Source organism: Ascaphus truei, chromosome 3, assembly GCF_040206685.1.
Source record: "Ascaphus truei isolate aAscTru1 chromosome 3, aAscTru1.hap1, whole genome shotgun sequence".
Lineage (NCBI taxonomy): Eukaryota > Metazoa > Chordata > Amphibia > Anura > Ascaphidae > Ascaphus > Ascaphus truei.
This window is the reverse complement of record NC_134485.1, coordinates 92,948,776-92,967,570: the sequence shown is the minus strand read 5'-3', so window position 1 is coordinate 92,967,570 and position 18,795 is coordinate 92,948,776.

Below are 18,795 nucleotides of genomic sequence, written 5' to 3'. Positions count from 1 at the left end.
TCTATCAAAGAAAGATGGGGAATAGGGCCAAGAATAGGTTGCAAAACAATTCACCAATGTTTATTTCTCAATTCAATAGACAAAGTAATAGTGTCAAATCGATTATTAAGAAACATTGGGGGATTCTAGAGATGGACCCAGTTTTAAGTAAACATATTGAATATGGTCCACAGTTTGTCTTTAGACGGGCAAAAACAATTGGCTCATATATTTCTCCCAGTGACATTACTACTCCTGACATTAGACATGAGTCCTTTATTACTAAGGGTTCTTTTCAATGCGGAGCTTGCATCACTTGCAGGTATATGAGACCTTCTACATTCTTTCTCCCAAGTTTACATCAGATTGGTAATAACAATAATATTAATAAAAAATATCAAATCAATAGTTTTATAAATTGTAATAGCCATTATGTAATGTATTTGATAACTTGTGGATGTCATAAAAGGTATGAAGGGAGAACGCCTAGAGCACTCAAGATTAGAATTCAGGAGCACCTTAGACTTATCAGAAAAAAAAGATTTAAATCACCCAGTGTCGAAACACTTCACAGAATGTGGCAAAGGTGGAGCTAGGAATTTTTCTTTCTTGGGAATTGAATTAGTACATCAACATAAAAGAGGAGGTGATCATGTGAATCTGCTGGACCGGAGGGAAGCATATTGGATCTTCATGCTCCAAACGCTCTTCCCTCTAGGTATTAATGTAGATTGGAGCTTGAGTCACTTTTTGAAATAGAAATATGTATCTAGACTTTGAATGCAATATCTTTCTTTCTCTTTTGTATTTCATATTTGATTCCCTTATAGATATTCCTATACAGTTTTTCATGATATTTCTCACAGCTCTTCATGATTTCCTTGAAGTCTCCTTTCATTATTGTTTTGGAGCCTTAGGAACTGTATATAATGTTATTAGGTTCTGTTTGTCTTTAGTATTTTGATAGATCTATCATGTTTCTGGTGAATTTATTCACCCAAGAGTCTTCTCAAGTTGCTTCTGAATGACTTTGGTAATTTTTTTGTTTATGCATAATTATTATTATTATTTCTGTTTATTTATTTATATTTATAATTATCATGATTTCTATGTATTTTCATTATGAAAGTGAATCGCCAATATCAGCATAAGGTTTTCTTTTAACTACACATTTCTATGATATTATTCTCTTCATTGTAATGTTTGTGCACATTTTGTTTTGAATCACATCTCATTCATTACCCTTATGGGTTAATGTGTCACATGCGGATACACTCCGGATACACTCCTTTTGTCTCTTTACTATGATTGACTAATGCTTAGTCAATTTTTTTTTAGTTCTTATTGGGATAAGTTATTTTGAGCACTAGACTTGCTGATCACAGATGATGCCTCTTATACATTTCCTATGCATATGTAAGGAATCCGCTCCTCGGTTTACTGTTTGCCTTACCTTGCAGAATTGTGCAATCCTTGAACACTTCCCCTGATATTTACTGCAGCCTGGATTCACTCACCAAAGCAATACTGCCACACGCCCCTTCTGCCATTGGTTCTCTGACCTTTAAGTACTGCTTTCCCACAATGCTCCCTGCCGAGCATAGTCCTTCCTGGATGTCTCTGTGTTCTGCCATAAGCCTTGTCTTGTCTGTCTCCTTGGTTCCTGAGACCGGCTGCTAGTGTCACGCAGCGGTCTGTTCCTGTGCTGAAGCGGAGTACTCTCCTTGTTGTCTTCAGCTCCCTGGTTCCTGTGACCGGCTGCTAGTCTCATGCAGCAGTCAGTTTCTGTTTCCTGTGCTGAAGCTGAGTACTCTCCTTGTTACTTCAGCTCCTTGTTTCCTGTGACCGGCTGCTATATTCACGCAGCGGTCTGTTCCTGTCGCCTGTGCTAAAGCGGAGGTTTCCCCTGCGTCTTCAGCCTCCTGGTTTCCTGCACTGAAGCGGAGGTTTCCCTGTGTATCTTCAGCTTCCTGGTTCCTGGGGCCTACTCTTTCCCTAATCTAGAGAAGCCGTGTCCTGGTTCCTTCACTGAAACGGAGGATTCCCCAGCCCGCTCAGGACTCTTGCGCTGAAGCACTGGTTTACCAGTACAGCTAGGCGGTGTGCTACTCTGGTCTGTCTACCACCTCCTGAGACCAGTACCATGGGCCATGGTCGCCGCACGCGCAGAAGCCACTCCCGCGCTCCTAAGCTGATGCGGGGCTCTCCTGACTACCTGTTGCCGAACTCCTGCTTGAACAACGTTTACCCTGATGTCTCCAGTCCTGACCCTGGCGTGTCCACCGACGATGCTGTCTTCTCCTATCCTGATCCTGCTACGTACGATTACGAACTGCGCAATCCGGATCCGCCTGCGCGGTCTAAGGTCGGTGCTTTTACAACCCCACCTCAGCCACGCGATCCGACCCAGGTTTGTGGCGAGCACAGCCGTGACATTATGCTCGGCCCCACAAACTCGGACCGCCCTGTGGTGAGGGTTGGTAAGTTTCTGTCTGAAATCCTGTCCCGGCCTGTAGACCAGTCCCTGTTTGAAAACCAGTATCTGTGCGAAATACTACCCCTGATTGAAGAACAGATTATGTATGAAGGTTTAACCCCGTTGCAAAGACAATGCCGTAACAATCTCATTATTAAGGCTTACTGCCTCAAGGACTTAAAACGGTCTCTGGCCGCTTGTGTTTGCTCCCCTGGTTCCCCTTTAACCTGGGATAATGTGAATCCTATCAAACTTGCCAACGCCCAAGATATACTCTTTGCCTTGGCCATATCATTGGACATTCCCGTAGTACAACAGGACACTCTCTTCATGTTGGTTCATGCTCAAGACACACTCCGTGTACTTTCCCAGACTTTGGACATTTGCATAAAGGAACAGGACCCTCTCCTCGCCAGCTACGCTGCCCCCTGTACTGCCAGTCCTGCCGCTAAACCTGGGGACGTATCTCCCTCTCCAGGAAATGACCAAACTGACCCACTATCACTGCCCCCTAACGTAGAAGCTGCCACGATCCCTAGCCCTGATTGTACACCCGGGTACTCTGACACCAATGATACGTCTATGTTAACCCCTGCTGATCAGTCCTGTGAGGTTCCCATGGAAAATACGTATATTTCTCTAGCCAACACTAAGGCTCTAGTATCCGAAAACAAGTCCCTTTGTCCCTCTATTCCTAACTCTGAATCTCCCTTTTCAGCCCTTGAAGTTTTTCCTGCTTTAACCCCTGCTAGGCAGTTCTGTATGCCTTCCCTGTCAGAGAACGAATCCCTCCTACCTCCACGTTCTCAGTTTGAATTTCTAAGTTCTGTTCCCAGGGTCATTCCTGTATTAACCCCTGTGGGGCAGCTCTCTGAGTCCCCTTTGGTAACCCCCTGTTCTCCGCCAGCCATGGTCACGTCCCTAGCTCCAGAGGAAAAATCCCTTGTCTCACCTATTACAGAGGAAAAACTCTCTATGTTCTACTCTCTGGTACTGTCTGCATTAACTCCTGTAAATTCTTGCTGTCTCCAAGCTAATGCCTTCGTTCTAGCCTCAGAGAATGTGACCCCAAGTCCTACAGCAGAGGTTGCATTAAATGACTTCCCCAAGGTTGCTGAATCCTTAGTTAGTTTTTGCTATAAAACCCCTGCTTCAGCTCAAGTCTCAGCTGCTGCGCCCCCTGAAACTTCGGCTAAAGTTCTGTTTCCAGTTAAATGTATTCAGTTACCAAGTTTTTCCCTAAGCTTGGTCGCAGAGTTCCCATTCCCGGGTACTTCGCTGAACCAGTCTGTCACCCAGAGAGCGATGATCCCTGCTTCAGCACATAGTCCCCACGTTGTGGAATCTGCAGTCATTTCTGGTTTCCCAGACACTCCTTACCAAATACCCACTTCAGAGACCAGTACAGTTATGATTACCCCCCGTGTACTGTCTGTGTTCTCCCCTTCTCAAAGCTTAGGGTTAAAACCGTACAGTGGTCAGTATGCCCCTCCTGGGGTTCATGTGGTGTTCCCAGGAGGGTTTGCTGACACACTGTTTTCACTCAAAAGTGACGCTTTTTCATATGTGCTAGCTAGAAGCCTGCACACAGTTTCCCCTCTCTCTGAAATTTGCCTTGCTGGCCCTGATACTCGGAGAGAAAAAAACCTCCCTTCAGATTCAGTTATCTCTTTCTATAGAGGCCATCCTTGCTGTTAGTTCCCCTGATTTCTCTGCCCATGCAAACCCTCCAGGGATCAGCATATCTGTTGTTACCCCCTTAATACAGTCTGAGACCACCCTGCCTATATTACAAGTCCTGGTGTTTAAATCTGAGCTATTTAGTTTTACTGCCCTTGCTAAACCTCAGTCCCTCAGTACTGCAGCTAAACGTACTCCAGCAACCGTTGGGTTACTCAGGGTAAAAATTAAAATTCCTGTCTTAAAGGGTACTTTCTCACACATGTCCAGCAAACATAGAACCTCAGTGATTGATTCTAAGTCACTTATCACTATATCTGATTTTCTCACTAGTCAAACCCTGACACCCTCACCACTGGCTAGGAGTCCCGTTATCAGAATTTTTGCACTAGTAAACACGCCTAAATCTGTTTTTGTCATGACAAGCACCCCTGTTGTTAGGGCCCTTGCAGTTTTGGATAAGACTCCTTTTACTTCAAAGGTTTCGCTATTATGAGTTTCCACGGTTCCAACTTACCGCTTATTGTCTCTTTAACTCCCATCATTACTCTCCCATTACCAGTCACTGATTCCCAGGCACCAGCTCCTGACGCTAGTTCTCCTATCGGTACCCCTGCTTTGCGAGATGTTTCTGTTATGGATTCCGAGCCTCCAGCTCCGGAGTCAATTCCTTTACTCGCTGCTGTTTTTGTAGTCTCTCAGGTCCCTGTCACTGAAGTACAGACTTCAGTTTCCGAGGTTAGCTCCCCTCCCTCCGCTACCCTTGCTCTGCCTGATTCTCAAGTTTCGGATATTAAAGCCCCAAAGCCTATTCCTACTCTCCAGACAATACTATCTCCCACTGAGGGTTCCCAGTATTTGGGAGCTCCACTGCTGAGTGCTTCTCTGCCTCTGTGAAACCATGGTTTTCCCCCTCAGAACCTTCTGTTGCCCCTGTTATTTCCTTTGAGTTGGAAATACTCTGTATGTATCCCAAGATTTCGGTCTCTATGTCTGGTTTACTGCTTGCCCTGTCACCTTCCATACCAATACCGAGAAATGCTCCCACCCTCCCTATACCCTCGCTGACCACTACCTGGGAGACCTCTGGAGGAGAAGTCCCTCTCAAATTCCTACATGCAGATGTCAGACAAGACTTTGTCTGTCCCGAAGGTCGTCCTGGTATATTCGATCAACTATCAAGGCCGCTTATCCTAAATTCTGGTCCCATTACTATAAACTGGGTTCCCAGTGGGGGTTCTTCTGCCGTTTCTGCTCCGGAACCCTCTGGTTCTTCACAGCCTTGGATTCCCAAGCCATTTCGCGGGGCGAGCCATGTACCAATGATATCTCTACCACCACTCTCATATCCTAGAACAGTACTCACCAAGGAACTACTCGTTTACGGATCCCCTTTCCGCCTAAAAAACTTTATGAACAACTCGATGTCCCTGAGACCCATGGATGGCCCTGTCTGGCCGCAGTTCTCTCCGGGGGGTGGGGGTACACAAAGGAGTGACCACGAGTCTCTGGACCATGACTCTAACACCAATCCTAGACGGTTCAGGAACAACTCCTGGTCCCCCAACTCTATGAGTCGTCTTGTTTGCCCGGAGGTCTCACGTGAAGGGGGGGGGGTACTGTAAGGAATCCGCTCCTCGGTTTACTGTTTGCCTTACCTTGCAGAATTGTGCAGTCCTGGAACACTTCCCCTGATATTTACTGCAGCCTGGATTCACTCATCAAAGCAATACTGCCACAAGCCCCTTCTGCCATTGGTTCTCTGACCTTTAAGTACTGCTTTCCCACAATGCTCCCTGCCGAGCATAGTCCTTCCTGGATGTCTCTGTGTTCTGCCATAAGCCTTGACTTGTCTGTCTCCTTGGTTCCTGAGACCGGCTGCTAGTGTCACGCAGTGGTCTGTTCCTGTGCTGAAGCGGAGTACTCTCCTTGTTGTCTTCAGCTCCCTGGTTCCTGTGACCGGCTGCTAGTCTCATGCAGCGGTCAGTTTCTGTTTCCTGTGCTGAAGCTGAGTACTCTCCTTGTTACTTCAGCTCCTTGTTTCCTGTGACCGGCTGCTATATTCACGCAGCGGTCTGTTCCTGTCAGGACTCTTGCGCTGAAGCACTGGTTTACCAGTGCAGCTAGGCGGTGTGCTACTCTGGTCTGTCTACCACCTCCTGAGACCAGTACCATGGGCCATGGTCGCCGCACGCGCAGAAGCCACTCCCGCGCTCCTAAGCTGAAGCGGGGCTCTCCTGACTACCTGTTGCCGAACTCCTGCTTGAACAACGTTTACCCTGATGTCTCCAGTCCTGACCCTGGCGTGTCCACCGACGATGCTGTCTTCTCCTATACTGATCCTGCTACGTACGACTACGAACTGCGCAATCCGGATCCGCCTGCGCGGTCTAAGGTCGGTGCTTTTACAACCCCACCTCAGCCACGCGGTCCGACCCAGGTTTGTGGCGAGCACAGCCGTGACAGCATATTCTGCAGATGGGGTGTTTCAATACACTATTGGAGACTATGCAAGGTCTGTGTCTCTTTTATCCTTTTGTCCCTTACAGCAATCCGTAGCCGCTTCGTTCAGGGATCCTCAGTGTATACATCTGCATGATGCACTTGTGCCGGGAGGTTGCGTGATGACGTCACGACGTGATCTGACGCGAAACGGAGGCAGATCAGCTGGGTATTTAAAGGAGTGTATCTGCATTAGTTATTCACTCATTGATAAAGAACAACACGTTCGAAACGCGTAGGAGGTTTTTTCCTGTGCTGTTTTACTCCAATAAAGATTTTCTTGGTTATTTGGATCACCTCCTGACTCCAGTTTCTGACGGTGCTCTACTCTTCTCACATCTGCCTTAAAATTAGGTAAATACAACCTCAGATGAACAACAACACATGACATATTACACCGTGTCATGATTTATTTAACAAAAATAAAGCCAAAATGGAGAAGCCATGTGTGAAAAACTAAGTACATCTTATTATTCAATAGCTTGTAGAACCACCTTTAGCAGCAATAACTTTAAGTAATCGTTTTCTGTATGACTTTATCAGTCTCTCACATTGTTGTGGAGGAAGTTTTGCCCACTCTTCTTTACAATGTTGCTTCAGTTCATTGAGGTTTGTGGGCATTTGTTTATACACAGCTCTCTTAAGGTCCAGCCACAGCAATCGGATTGAAGTCTGGACTTTGACTGGGCGATTGCAACACCTTGATTCTTTTCTTTTTCAGCCATTCTGTTGTAGATTTGCTGGTGTGCTTGGGATCATTGTCCTGTTGCATGACCCAATTTCGGCCAAGCATTAGCTGTTGGACAGATGGCCTCACATTTGACTCTAGAATACTTTTTTATACAGAGGAGTTCATGGTCGACTCAATGACTGCAAGGTTTCCAGGTCCTCTGGCTGCAAAACAAATCCAAATCATCACCCCTCCACCACCGGGCTTGACAATTGGTATGAGGTGTTTGTGCTGATATTGCTATGTTTGGTTTTCGCCAAACGTGGCGCTGTGCATTATGGCCAAAAATCTCCACGTTGATCTCGTCTATCCAAAGGACATTGTTCCAGAAGTTTTGTGGTTTTTTCAGATGCAACTTTGCAAACCTAAGCCATGCTGCCATGTTCTTTTTAGAGAGAAGAGGCTTTCTCCTGGCAACCCTTCCAAACAAACCATACTTGTTCAGTCTTTTTTTAATTGTACTGTCATGAACATTAACATTTAACATGCTAACTGAGGCCTGTAGAGTCTGAGATGTAACGCTTTGGTTTTTTGCAATTTCTCTGAGAATTGCACGGTCTGACCTTGGGGTGAATTTGCAGGGATGTCCACTCCTGGGAAGATTGGCAACTGTCTTGAATGTTTACCACTTTTGAATAATCTTTCTCACGGTAGAATGATGGACTTTAAATTGTTTGGAAATTGCCTTATAACCCTTCCCAGATTGATGGGAAGCAACAATTGCTTCTCTAAGGTCATTACTGATGTATTTCCTCCTTGGCATTGTGTTAACACACACATGAATGCTCCATACCAGCAAACTGATAAAACTTCTGCTTTTATAGAGGTGGTCACACTTGCTGATGATCAATTAATCAAGGGCATTTCATTAGCAGCACCTGTGTGCTACCTAGCATCTTAATTCCTATGGAAGCAGTAAGGGTGTACTTAGTTTTTCACACATAGCTTCTCCATTTTGGCTTTATTTGTGTTAAATAAATCATGACACAGTGTAATATGTCATGTGTTGTTGTTCAGCTGAGGTTGTATTTACCTAATTTTAAGACCTGCTAAGGAACAGATGATTGTTATTATGTCCTGATATGTAAAATCATAGAATTCTAAGAGGGTGTACTTTATTTTTCACACAACTGTATGTGTTGATGTACACTACCGACACACTTTATTAAAGTGTGGCCGGTTCCGCAAGCCGGGAGATTTCCCGGCTTGCTAGAGGCCGCCCCTCGGCGTGCCGCGCGTCACCGACGCGCGGTCACGCGTCTTCGGGAGCCTGCGCCCCCTGCACGCGATGTGGGGGACGGCGGCAGGGGGTTCCGGGGGACCCGGCGGACCCGGCAGCGGTAGGGAGAGCGCCCCGATCGGAGGGTGCTCTTCCGCTGCTTCGGCGCGCGCCCGTCACCCTCCGGCGCGCGCCAGGCTACTGCTGCGGCCAAGAACGGGCAAATGCTCGAATAAACTTGGCCGCAGCAGTAGGCTAAATAATTCACTTTTTAAGACAAATTACAGGTGCGCTGACGAGTATTCTAAAACTTGCCTTAAACTTGTCTTGGAAAATCTGGGGCTATCCCCAACAAGATCCAGGTACATGCTGGGTACATGCTGCAAACATTTCAGTGACATTTCTGCAGAGACTGTCTGCAGAAATGTCACTGAAATGTTGTAGCATGTACCCAGCATGTACCCAGGATGTACCCAGCATGTACCTGTGTCTTGTTTGTGATTGCCCCAGATTTCTTTTAGAATACTCGTCGGCACTACAATATTTGTTGCATCTGTGCCTTCAGTTTATCTACATATCTATTGCAACAGTACATCATGGACCGCACTTACTTTATGTAAGTGCTAAAAATCTATGTTGTCATTTTGTTACCATAGACTCCTAGTGTATTTGCTTATCCAACTACCTACTGTACTATGTCTACTATATTTGTTAATTCCGCTACTAAACTATACAGTACCTAGTATATTTGCTTGGTATACACAATGTTTAAGGTTGGCTTTCCTGTGAAGAAATTATGTCCTTTATCTCTATGTATTGAGATTTGTTTCTGTAGCCAAGTCGGAAAAAGCAAAACGTTGTGTCTAGAGATAGTGCTGCTGAAACACTGCTGTGAGGGTCAATGCTTCTGGATTGTACCCCCTACAGTGATAATCCTCCAACCCCGGGGAAGCCGCAGTCACGGTCATGCATCTTTTCCTGGTGCTAAAGACAATACGTCCTGCTACATCTGAATTACAAGATATTTCTTCATTCATGAAACAATAGAAGCAAATTGTTTATTTACTTTATTTATTGGTTGATTTATGTTTACATACTGTATGCAAGTTTTTTTGATACTAATTGCAAACCTAGTTACTGTATCCATTTGTAACTGAGATAATATACGTTGCATTTTTATGATTCTTTAATCCTGCATATACAAGTATTTCACTGCAATTTTCTTAGTTTGCAAAAACTCCTGTTTATTTTATTGTACTGTATAGTACAGAATTGTCATTTCTGACAAGTTTTCAATTCTAGATTACAAGATTAGTTCAAATGTATGATGTCACGCTAATAATTAGGTGGTTGATTATTTATTTTAATCATTTGGATGTAACCATGTAACTGCCAATGCATTTAAGTATAATTAAATTATAATGTAACTATAATCTATCTTTAGCTCAACTGTTTACATGCTGTATAAGAAGATTATTTCTGTTGGTGTCATCTGCAGGTTTTAGAAAAAAATTACAGTTGAATGTCATTAATTTGTACAATGACTATTGTATTACTCACCTGTGACATTGCAAATGTGTACTAGTAGAACTTTTACAAATTGGAATGCTTCTCTCAACTATTTGCTACAAAACCCCTTCCACTGGTCTGATTAAATGAAAGCCTTAGGGTTAAATTCTATATACTCTGAAGTGGCTGTTGACATCAATGGGGATTTTCAACTGAAAATGCAATTGAACAGCCATTTTGGAGTACATACTGTGGAATTTACTCCTGAGTCTTAGTTTGTATATAGTCTCCTCATGAAATTGCAATTCTGAAACCATCATAAAGATTAATAATGGACGTGCTAAATTTGCAGTTAGCCCAAATGGGCAAAATTATTGGTCATAGATCAGCCTTCCATGTGAAAAGAATCTGATCATAGAATTATAGTATACAATTTTAGCATCATACAGTATATATTTCTAGCAGCTTGATAGATTACCCCTATAGTACGCATTATAAAAAGATATCAGGTGTGCTAAGTGATGAAACCAATATAGCTGTAGTGAAATATACTTGCTTAAGTTAAAGCTGTGCTCTTATAGTGATAACATCTCTACCTTATTGCAGTAGGTAAGTTCGGCAATATTAACACAAATACTGTGACTGTGGTCTAATACAGCAAATACATAAACAACAATAAAGTGACCACATATATAAGTCCAAGAAAAAAAAAGTGATAGTGTCAAAAAAAAAAGAATATTAAGCTCACTGGCTTTTAAATGGTTATTCTCATGGATGAACATCCTGCCATTGATCTCAGATGGCTCATGACCTACCGTAAGCATATACATTAGAGAGAAAAAAGAGAAAACGCAGTGACATGCAATAGTGTAAAACCTTTTACTTATGTAGCAGGGATCTCCCTTCTTACCTCCTGGAGGGAGATCACTTCCATGGCTGTGAGAAACAGTGTAGTTGCGTCGGCCATCTTGGTACATTCAGATCGGGCTATGGGACTCCTATACAGATGGTGCAGCGGCCATGTTGGTATACCCAAACCAGATAGAGAGACTGAGGGGATGTCCTGGCTAAGCAGGATTTCCTCCACATGTGGGTAGTTGAACTGGAGCCTGCAAGAGTGAGGTAGTATTCGGGCAGCAGGCAAGCTCCTGGACTAGGCCTAAGATATACACCCCTAGGCTCCAGGCAATCTCCTCACTGTAGGGAAGTGTGCAGGGTCGGCCATATCCTCGCCTGCCAATTGCAACCTCTACTCCCTCTGGTGTCAACCCCTCCAACCTCATACCCATCCCCTGCCACCCTCCCTCCTCTCTCCCTTTCTCCTGTGCCCTTTGGAATGCTCGCTCCCTTTCTAACAAGTGCCTCTCTGTACATGACTTTTTTATCTCTCACTCTCTGCTCTTATTTGCTATAACTGAGACCTGGCTCACTCAGTCTGACTCTGCTCTGGAAGCTGCCCTCTCTTATGGTGCCTTTCTTTCTCCCACACTCCGCGCCCTGATGGCAGGGGTGGAGGCGTGGGGCTCCTGCTCTCCTCTCTCTGCCGTTACCAAACCCTTCCTATTCCTCCATCTCTTGCTTTTCCCTCCTTTGAGGCTCACACTGTCCAGATCTTCTCTCCTCTCCCTGTCCATGTGGCGGTCATCTATCGCCCACCTACATCTACTCATCCCCCTTCTGCCTTTATCTCTCACTTTGAATCCTGGCTCTCTTTCTTTCTATCCTCAGACTCCCCTGTTCTTCTCCTTGGGGACTTAAATTGCCACATTGATGACCCCTCACTCCCTTGGGCTTCCCGCTTTCTCTCTCTAACCTCTTCTTTTGGCCTTCAACAGTGGACTGCAGCCAGCACCTACAAGGATGGCCACTACTTAGACCTGGTTTTCACTAAAAACTTCTCTCTCTCCGATTTCTCCATTTCCCCTTTTCCTCTCTCTGACCATCACCTCATCTCATTCTCTCTATCTCGCTTCTCCCCTTCTCCACCTCCATCTACCCCTCGGTTCTGCATAAACCTGCGCTCTATTCACTTACCTGACTTTGAGTCCACTTTACGCTCCTACCTCTCCTCTCTCAGATCTGCTACAGACCCTGACAACCTGGTCAGGAACTACAACTCTGTGTTGTCTTCCTGTCTTGATCTACATGCCCCGCTTTCTCTCTGCCGCCCTCGCCCTTCTAACCCTAGACCCTGGCTAAATTCCCACACGTGCATGCTGTGTTCCTCCACTCATTCCTCTGAACGCCTCTGGAGGAAATCTCATACTCTCGCAGACTTCCTTCACTACAAATTTATGCTATCCTGTTTCAACTCTGCTCTCTCGCAAGCTAAACAAGCCTACTTTTCGTCACTAATCAACATGCATAAGTCTAACCCACACCGACTGTTCTCTGTCTTTGATACTCTACTTAAACCACCCTCAGCTGCCTCTCCTTCTCCATCTCTGCTCAGGACTTTGCTGACTATTTTAAGGAAAAGGTGGAATCCATACGTCAGAACATCCCCTCTGTTTCTTCCTCCCATCCTACACCTCTTCCTAACTCTCCTCCTGCCTTCCTTGACTCTTTTTTCACTGTCTCAGAGGAGGATGTATCGCTGTTGATCGCCTCTTCTCCCTGTACCACCTGCCCTCTTGACCCCATTCCTGCCCATCTCCTAAAACCTCTTGGTCCTACTATAATCCCTACGCTCACACACATTTTTTACTCCTCTCTCTGCTCTGGAACCTTTCCATCCTCCTTCAAACATGCAACAGTTATACCATTACTCAAAAACAGCAAGCTTGACCCTACCTGTCTTTCTAACTATCGACCTGTCCCCCTCCTGCCTTTTGCCTCTAAACTCCTTGAACGTCTTGTATTCTCTCGCTTGCTCCATTTTCTCAACACCTATTCTCTCCTAGACCCTCTACAATCTGGCTTCCGCACTGCTCACTCCACGGAAACAGCCCTCACTAAAATAACTGACGACCTCCATGCTGCCAAAGACAGAGGTCATTACACTCTGCTCATATTACTCGACCTTTCTGCAGCATTTGACACCATGGACCACCCTCTTCTCCTTCACATTTTCCATACTCTTGGTAATCGGAACAAAGCTCTATCCTGGATCTCATTCTACCTCTCCCATCGTACTTTCAGTGTCAACACCTCCTCTTATTGATCTCTCTGTGGGGGTACCCCAGGCCTCTGTCCTGGGACCTCTTCTCTTTTCTCTGTACACACTCTCTCTAGGTGACCTAATAACATCTTTTTGGTTTAAATATCACATCTATGCTAACGACACACAAATGTACTTTTTCAACACCCGACCTTACACCTGCTGTACAAACCAAAGTTTCTGAATGTCTCTGTTGCAGGGTACATGCAACCACACACGCGGGTTCTTTGGAGAAGGCTTTTTTTATTTGAGCCTTAAAACATACAGCACACCAAAAACAAATAGCTTCTCATCAGAAAACAGCTTATTCTTCAGCAGAAAAAACAAAATAGCTTATTTTTAGCAGACAGAACAAAATAGCTTATCTTTAGTATGCAGGAGACAGACAGTTCATCACACATGTACTTTGCACCACATACCTTACAGCAGTAATCTCTTCCGCACTTTCAGTCCTGTCTCCTCACCAGCTCTCCTGCATGTGTCTACAGCCTGGGGTTTTAACACCTTGATTATGCAGCTGGGGTCAGACTAATTAAGCAGCCCTTCTCAACTTAACCTCGTCACTGCTGCACTGCAAGCCTAAACATAGGTTTTCCAGGCATATGGCTGGTGACGTTCATTCACCCTGTCACAGTCTCTCTGCTATATCATCCTGGATGGCCCTTCGCCGCCTTAAACTCAACATGGCTAAAACAGAGCTCCTCATACTTCCTCCCATACCTGGCCCTACTACCTCCTTCCACATTACTGTTGGAACTACGATCATTCACCCAGTAGCCCAAGCACGCTGCCTAGGGGTCACACTCGACTCCTCTCTCACATTCGCCCCTCACATTCAAAACATATCTACAAACTGTCGCTTTTTCCTCCGCAATATAACAAAGATACGCCCTATCCTCTATTACTCGACTGCTAAAACTCTGACTCAGGCCCTCATTCTCTCCCGTCTTGATTACTGTAACCTCCTGCTGTCCAGCCTTCCTGCCTCTCACCTGTTTCCCCTACAATCTATCCTAAACGCTGCTGCCAGAATCACTCTACTCTTTCCTAGATCCGTCTCAGCATCTCCCCTCACGAAATCCCTCTCCTAGATTCCGATCAAATCCCGCATCTCACACTCCATTCTTCTCCTCACTTTTAAAGCTTTACACTCTTCTGCCTCTCCTTTCATCTCAGCCCTAATTTCTTGTTATGCACCACCCAGACTCTTGTGTTCTGCTCAAGGATGTCTTCTTTCTACCCCCTTTGTATCTAAAGCCCTCTCCCGCCTTAAACCTTTTTCACTGACTGCCCCACACCTCTGGAATGCCCTTCCCCTCAGTACCAGACTAGCACCCTCTCTATCCACCTTTATGACCCACCTTAAGACACACTTGCTTAAAGAAGCATATGAATAGCACTGTGGATATTGTGAACGCATGATACATAACGTTTGGCCCCTACAGACCTACTTACCAGAACTCCCCCCTACTGTCTCTGTACGTTCTCCCTACCTACCAATTAGACTGTAAGCTCCTTGGTGCAGGGACTCATCTTCCTTAATGTTACTTTTATGTCTGAAGCACTTATTCCCATGAACTGTTATTTATATTATCTGTTATTTATTTGATTACCACATGTATTACTACTATGAAGCGCTATGTACATTAATGGCGCTATATAAATAAAGACATACAACACAATACAATTATGGATCTCCCTGTAGTGAGGGATCGCACCGGAGCAGGATCCAAGCAGCAGAGGAGTTCTTCAGCAGCATCCTTGTGCAGCATCCACGTGTAAGGCATGAGGGGTTGCTGTCAGAGACCATGCTCCGGCGAACCGCAGCTTTTCTGGAATACTCCCTGGTTAGGCCACAACCAAAAAGGTACCTGTGCACCAACGCAAGGGGTTGGGTAGCGCTGCCCTCCTACACACATTGGGATGGGTGGTTTGCTGGATGCCAGGATTTAGGTGAGCAAGCACCCTAGGTATCACTGTGGCTAGCTACCCCATGGTGTTCTACTGTTATCATTGTTGTTATTGTGTATTGTGGGTAATATTTGGGGTGTACTGTGGGACCACAAAAGTAAAGCAATTATTATATTATCCTGTTGTGTTGTATTATTGGGGTATACCATAAATGTATACGTGTTCCTATGAGGAGCCATCCCACTATTTGGTATCTTCATAGGTGAAGCTGCACCAGAGAGAGAGAGAGAGAACACATCGTCACCCCAGGCTCCCCATGAGCAGAGGCTCAGACCTCCTGTAAGACAAATAGGTAGCACCAGTACTGTAATTACCGCTATTTCCCATAGGAAGAGGGTGTTACATTTATAAGAAAAACAATATAAAAACAGTAATGCCCTTACAGGAAAAATATCTTTAAAGCATATATCACCGGATCAAGGCACGGATGGGTAGAGTAGTTGTTCCACAGGTGATTCTTGCATGCATCCGTAGCTACTGCTGAAGTAAGCAGTGGAAGATGATGCCAGATGAAAGGGAGCCTCCTCACTGTGTTGAACTTCAACAAACCCCACAACACAGGGTGTGGAACTGGAGCGCTCCCTGAAATAAGTGGCTAATAGTTATTCAACGCCTCTGAACATAAAAACTGTGTTATAAATATTAAAAATTGTGAAAAATTGTGTTATAAATATTAAAAATTTGTAAAAAATTGTATACTGGCCCTTTTGTTGGTTTTGCTGCTGCTTGACCTTGAAGAAGACAAATCTCAAGTTCTTCTTATGATTGCAATTGGAGTAGGATGGTGGTCAGCGCAAACTCGTGGAACTCAAGATGATGGTGGAAAATGAAGCAAAATAAAATGAAACAAATCGCAGTATTAGTGCATGAATCTTTGTGTAGGGGGGGGAGGGGAAAGGGGAAGGGAAGGGAGGGATAGGGGTGAATAACACTGAATATACAGTCAATGAAACATAAAATGTAAGTTTCAACGACTCACACGGGCTTGTGTGAGACTTCACCCTCAGCGATTGATGTGGAGGGTAAATAGAAACTCCTGAAGTGGAGAAATGATATGAAAAAAACTCACACGGCCATATGTGAGTTTGTTCCCTCAATGGGTGTTGTCAGCATACTCAGATGATGTAGATGCGTCTAAATGTTCAGTCCCAGTGGGTATGGTGTATGAGTGGCTCCTCTCCCAGACGCCCATAAACCAAAGGATGGGCAAAGTCTGAATTAGTCGCTATTGAAGTTTTATTGGTAACAGTATAAAAGGTATAAAAACCATGAACACACTCACACGAATGACAACTAACGTTGCCCAGCATCAGCCGCGAGGTTATCTGGAAAGACCTCTCCTTCCGCTTGCGCTCCCGCTGACGCGTCCGACAGTGGGACCGGTTTGGAGGATCTAAACCGGATGTCCGGCGGTTGTCTGGGTCCCTCTTGCAATGAGCTCCGGCAGGGAACTATGCGTTTCGCAGTAAGCTTAGTCAGGTTCGGCAGGAACCTGACGAAGCTTACTGCAAAACACGTAGTTCCCTGCCGGAGCTCATTGCAAGAGGGACCCAGACAACCGCCGGACATCCGGTTTAGATCCTCCCTTCCGGGCCCACTGTCGGATGCGTCAGCGGGAGCGCAAATGGAAGGAGAGGTCTTTCCAGATAACCTCGCGGCTGATGCTGGGCAACGTTAGTTGTCATTCGTGTGAGTGTGTTCATTGTTTTTATACCTTTTATACTGTTACCAATAAAACTTCAATAGCGACTAATTCAGACTTTGTTCATCCTTTGGTTTATAGGCGTCTGGGAGAGGAGCCACTCATACACCATACCCACTGGGACTGAACATTTAGATGCATCTACATCATCTGAGTATGCTGACAACACCCATTGAGGGAACAAACTCACATATGGCCGTATGAGTTTTTTTCATATCATTTCTCCGCTTCAGGAGTTTCTATTTACCCACCACATCCATCGCTGAGGGTGAAGTCTCACACAAGCCCGTGTGAGTCGTTGAAACTTACATTTTATGTTTCATTGACTGTATATTCAGTGTTATTCACCCCTATCCCTCCCTTCCCCTCCCCTTTCCCCTCCCACCCATACACAAAGATTCATGCACTAATACTGCGATTTGTTTCATTTTATTTTGCTTCATTTTCCACCATCATCTTGAGTTCCATGAGTTTGCGCTGACCACCATCCTACTCCAAACCTCACAACACACCTAGGATTTTTGTGCATCTCTCGCAATAAGTGGGGGTAACCCCGTAAGCGAAGAGGGGTGGGCATGAAGGGGGAAGTTCTAACTGCTCCCAGATGTTCAATTTGCCTCCGCACACACTCCTCAGCTTCATGTCGTGATTTTTTTTATCTTTACTTTGCATTGTACCTCCAGTTTAGGATCCCCAGGTGATACTCACTTACTCCGTGGGAAGTTACCCACAATACTCTCATGCTTTTCGTGAATCCTATTCACTATGACATACCCCTGAGGAAGTTAATCGGATTTACAAAACGCGTTGAACATTGTGGGTAATTTCCCAAGTAGTGAGTATCCCCTGATAATTCCACACTGGAGGTACAAGGAGAAATAAAGAGGAAAAAATTGCGACGTGAGACTGCGAAGTGTGTGCAGAGGTCGGCTGGATGTTCATTTATGATCTGGGAACAGTAAGAACTTTCCCATTCATTCCACCCCCCTCCTCCTCGCTTACGTGGTTACCCCCACTTACATTGTGAGAGACGCACAGCAAACCTGCATGTGTTGGAGTTCATCACTGTGAGGAGGCTCCCTTTCATCTGGCGTCATCTTCTCCTGATTACTTCAGCAGCAGCTATGGATGCATGTAGGAATCACCTGTGGAACAACTACACTACCAATCCATGCCTTGAACCAGTGATATATCCTATATTATAGGCTAAAGCTGGTAAATTCTGGGCATTATTGAAATCCCTGCTCTCTGATTGGTTAAAATTTGGGGCCTTATCCAATCAGTAATGGCCCGGAATTGTTGGCACCCTGCCATGTTTTTCAGCCAATCAGCTTTCAGTTATCATTAACAAAGAGTGAAATTTGCTCTTAGACAGTAAAGGTGATTGGACAGAAGGCACCAGCAAGGCACTGACTCTTCCCCCACCCTGCCTGCGGAGAGCTCCGCAAGGAGAGTAAGGGGAAAGGTTTTTGTGTCTGTTGTGTGATTTGTGGGTGTAAAGGGGGCAAGCAGAGTGTTTTATGTGTGTGTGTATGTGTGTGTGTGTGTCTTCTGTTGGTGTGTGTTTTGTGGGTGTAGAGGGAGAAGCAGAGTCTTGTTGGTGTGTTTCTGCTGTGCGTGTTTTGTTGGTGTAGAGGGGAATCTGCAGTGTGTGTCTCCAGTATGTGTTTTGTGAGTGGAGGAGGGGTGGAGAGTGGTTTTTTTTGTGTGTGTCTGCAGTGTGTGTGTTTACATGGAGCTGCAGTGGGTGTAGGGAGGTGGCTACTGGTGTGTGTTTTGTGGATGTAGAGGTGGCAGAGTCTGTTTTTTTATTTGTGTGTATCTCTGCAGTGTGTGTTTTGTAGGTGCAGAGGGGGGGCTGCAGTGT